Source organism: Gossypium hirsutum, chromosome A05, assembly GCF_007990345.1.
Source record: "Gossypium hirsutum isolate 1008001.06 chromosome A05, Gossypium_hirsutum_v2.1, whole genome shotgun sequence".
In the NCBI taxonomy this organism is placed as follows: Eukaryota; Viridiplantae; Streptophyta; class Magnoliopsida; order Malvales; family Malvaceae; genus Gossypium; species Gossypium hirsutum.
In genome coordinates this window covers 107816314-107820992 of record NC_053428.1, presented here as the reverse complement: position 1 = coordinate 107820992, position 4679 = coordinate 107816314, and the positions used below count along the sequence as shown (strand labels likewise).

The window sequence follows — 4679 nt, the reverse complement described above, 5'->3', positions numbered from 1 at the left end:
TGCAATAGAGGGCCTTCAAAGCCGATGAAGTGAGCTGTCTCCCGGTGCAGGCTTCTGCTGCTTCATATTAAGCTTTCACCCCCACTTGTTTCAATTCTTGCATCCAATGAATGAACAATCTGAAATGCAGTTTTAAGAGAGGGGAAAATAAGGGTGAAGGTTTTTTTAATTACTTGTTTATGTATTCAAACTTATAAATAGATTCTAAGGGAAAAAATATTTCATTAATTAGTTATATCATATAGTCTAGCATAAAACTTATAAATGGATTCATTCTTATGAAAAATGATTATATGAAACTATTATTCCACCTCATTCATATCGCTTTCCAATAGGAACATAATAAATTAAATTTTTCCGATAAGAATAACATGAAATTACAATTTCATACAATTTTTTCTCCATTCTTATAACTTCTTCCCCTTATCTATAGTTTCTTTCCCTAATTATAAGCTCAAAGATGTACCGGTTACTTTAGATGAGTGGCTTTGATTCTAATTGAAAAACAATGTCCAGTGAATAATAGGTGAACACACTCTAAAGTGAATAACAATTTCTTGCAATGAACATATTTGCTCACTGAATTTAACACATTCCCATGAAGGACATCGTCTATAAATAGACTTAAATTCGAGCTCTTAAGCTTAGAGTCACCTCATGCAAAGTGAGGTAAAATGCTACTCAATATATTTTAATTTAAACCAAGTATCACTATCTCTATCTGCCTTCAAGGGTCATACTTATTGGTATAAAAAAATTTATATTTTTAAAAAATATTAATTACTATAAGAAATTGTAAGTACAATTAAAAAATTTATAAACGAGTAACCAAAATTAAAATTAAATAACCAAAAGGTATCCACAACATATAAATCTATGAACAAACCTATATGGTCAACAAAACCAATTGAAAAAGCTATCACTAAAATAATATACACATTATATGGATAACAGCTTAACTTGAAAAGATATTTCATGGAAGATAATAAAGCAACAAGCTTCAAACCTTGGAAAAGATGACAAGCACTTCACCCAGGAATATATATATAAATGATTTTAAAGCTCAAACTATACCTCTGACTCACAAAGAATGCTTTATGATGTCTTTCACAGTATGTTGGATAATTCTTTCATCTTAGATCGACGTTGGCAAATAGAATGGAGATGACCCCATTGCCTGCCGAAAATGGAAACTTGCCAACATTCAATCAGATTCCATTCATCTATTGACATACTGCAATAGTGGTCCACTTATTTCTATAGATACAAACATTCATCAAAGTTTCAGGCGGAGCATCCAACAACCTGCACTGAGATCTAAACACCGGCGAACTAGTTTGAACAGCATTTCCTTCAGGAGGATTAAGATTTCCAGCTTTGATTCCACTAAGAATTCCTGAATGAATAGCATCATCTGCATCTATAATGCTGCCTTTGAAAGGTCCCACTTGAGTCAATCTATAGCTTTTCAATTGTGGTTTTTTTCCATGAGCAGGGGAAGGGCGGTTGTTAGTCTGCCAAATCTTCTTGCTGATTTTATCCATGCCCAAAAGTTGCCCTGACTTCGCTGTAGACCTCTCAAGTGGACCTGAATGGAAGTTGAAATTTCCATTCTTTCGAGCAATAGAACCTGATTTTGTAGTTGAGCCACCAAGAGGCCCAGAATGGAAATAATTTGTTTTATTTGGTTTTGAAATCGGGCCTGATTTTGTGCTAAACGTTCCAAAGGGACCAGAAGAAAACCTGGTAAGGCTAGTATTATCAGTGCGATGAACAGAAGATTGCATCAAGGTGGAAACTGATTGGCTGCTATTTATAGAAGCTGCCCTCAAATCTCCATCATCTACATTTCGTTCAATTCCAAAGACATGTTTGATCCTAACAAAAACTGTGAATATTGATCTTGTTATAAGTCGAATTGTATAATCATAAGTCCTACTCCAAAGAGACATCTCCCGAAGATTCTTCACTTCATGCTGCTTCCACATAACCTCCTTCTGAAATTCAAGCAAATTCTCTGGCCCCACATCACTGGCTTTCATCCTCCTTAGAGTTTGCTCAAGATCCAGGAGCATTTCCATCTCTTGATACAAAGTTGCATTCACTGAAATGTACCGTTCCATCTTCTTCACTTTCTTGTCCATCTTCTTTAAGGAAAATATCCAACAATAAGGGTCAGCCCCAATCTGGATTAACTCAGTGAAAGCAAGTTCAAAACTCTTCAAACCCGGATCACTACATTTCTTTGCAAGCCTAGCCATGGACTTCGCCACATGTGTAACAGTTTCAATCATTTCTGCACATATCAAGTGTCCAATGTAACCTTCATCTTCAGATACCAGCTTTTTAAACCCCCACACAAGTCATGATCTCCTCTCTCAGCCTACTAACCTGCTTATCACTTAGACACCGCCATAGATGGACAAGCTTAGACATCAAGCTTGCAACTTCAAATGCTAAAACTCCATTTTCAACTCTCTCAGAACCTCCCTCATGCCTCCGCGGAATTTTCCGAAAACTAGGAAACCAAGACTCTGCTACCATCTTTTTATACCAAAATGTCTACATAAAAACACAAAATTGAAGACAGAATAGAAAAAAGGAAAAAAGAGCAAGCCAAAAGATAAGCATCTCCATTAGATTTTAAAAGTCTAAAACAAGCTAAAGATTAACCATTCAAACTAAACCAACAAAGGGAAAAAAAACTATATAATTTTAAAAATAATCCATCACTAGATATCATCTTTAAAAAGTAACAAATTTATCTAAATTGATTTTCCTTTAAATTTTTTCCTTTTTTTCTTCTTTTTAAGATTATAAACTCGATAGAATTATCCGATTACCATTTGCAGTGAAACACTCAATTAAGGTATAGGGTGAAAATGCCACAAACAGAGGCTTATCACGATTATCCACTTAACAAAAACTAATAAATTCAAAATCATCCATACTAAACGTAGAAAGAAAAAACAACTATTGAATCCAAACAGGATTCCAAACAGAATAAAACCCAAAACCCAGAAAGAAAAACCAACAAAAAGTAAAGCAAACAACCATTAGAAAAAGAAAACTTACTGATCACACGAAATGGCAAAAGGACTCACAGTTCCAAAAGCTGAAAAGGAAGCAAAATAAATGGGAAAAGAAAGGAAATAGAGAAGATAGAGAGGAGAAGAAGTAGCTGGGAAGATGCAGTGAAGACTAGAGGAGCCACATGGGGGTTAATGAATGTATATGCTTCCCTTCAAGTAGTTTTCCTAAAACAAATATAGTATTGGAAAAACCAAGCCAACATTAAAGTTTTATAAAGGTTAAACTCAATAAGAGGCAGATCTCCCTAGAGCTGATCATGGCCGGGCGGCCCGGCCCGGCCTGAAGCTCCGTTCAAAAAATGAGAGGGTTTAAATAAAAATATAGGCCCGAAAAATAAGCTTGGGTGAAAAAAACGATGCCCGTTTAGAAAACGGGTCGGGTCTCAGGTAAGAGTTTTTTGGCCCGGGCCCGGCTCGGCCCGGCCCGAATTATATATTAATATATATATTTTATTTTTAAAAATTATTTTAAATTTTTAATATAACTATTTTTTATTATATTGTTAATTTGTGTATTGTTTTAAGAATTGTTTTAGTATTATTTTTATTTTTTTTAATATTTATTTTTATGTTTTTAAATATATTTGATTTATTATAATTTTAAATTTTTTTATTTAATAAAATAAGAAAAAAATTAATATGGGCCAGGCCGGGTCGGGCTCGGGCTTAGTAATTTATTTCGGGCCGGGCTTGAATAAAATTTTAGGCCCATATTTCTGGTCGTGCTGGGCCCAGGCCCAGCCCTAGTAGACGGGCCTAAAATTTTATCTTGACCCGGCCCATGATCACCTCTAGATCTCCCTATACTATGATTTAAAAGGAAATTTCTTTTTGTGTATTTAGTCCCATTATTATTATTGTATCATTTCTAGTCCTTCTACCTTTCCAAATGTGTATTTTCAGTCCACAAATCAATTTCTTTTTGTTAAAATTTTCAAACAATTTGATATGACTTATTTTAAACATGATAAAAGATGTCAAAAAGTTAGACTCTTAACTGAAAATATACATTTTGGAAACAACTAGAAATAATCGAGGACTAACTCTACAAAAATATATAGTATAAGGATCTTATATAAAGTTTCATCTTATAAACACTTAATCATCTTTCCTCTTTTATATATTTAGTTTTGTAGTGCTCCCATTACTTTAATTATCATTTAGAATTAAATCGAATTTTAACTCAACTGATATTATTATTGTAATAATTAAAACGATCTGAATTCAAAACGTTACAATACATTTTTCTAGAAATATGTTATTTTTAATTTATTTCTAATTAAAATTTAAGAACTTTGAAGACAAATTTAAATATTAAAGTAGTTTTACACACTTTCGTAATTATTTATATGATTAATATTTTAACAATTCAACTGTTGAATTGTTAAAATATGATTATACTTGTATGCATGTAAATTTTCAAACCAACCCAACATCTCTATCATATCGATCTAAAATATTCTATATAGTAATATATATTCAACGATTGAGTCTTCTTTACATCAATTAAATAGTTCAAAATTTTAAACTTACATCATTATGGTCTACTGTAGATCATAGACCTACCTCCACCTATTTTTGAAGCAT

The 4679-nt window shown here is 32.8% G+C and overlaps 1 pseudogene; it reads right to left on the bottom strand.

Moving 5' to 3' along the window:
• Nucleotides 1-1027: 1027 nt before the first annotated feature.
• LOC107959517 (uncharacterized) lies at nt 1028-3272 on the bottom strand (annotated as a pseudogene).
• Between the last annotated feature and the right edge of the window lie 1407 nt (nt 3273-4679).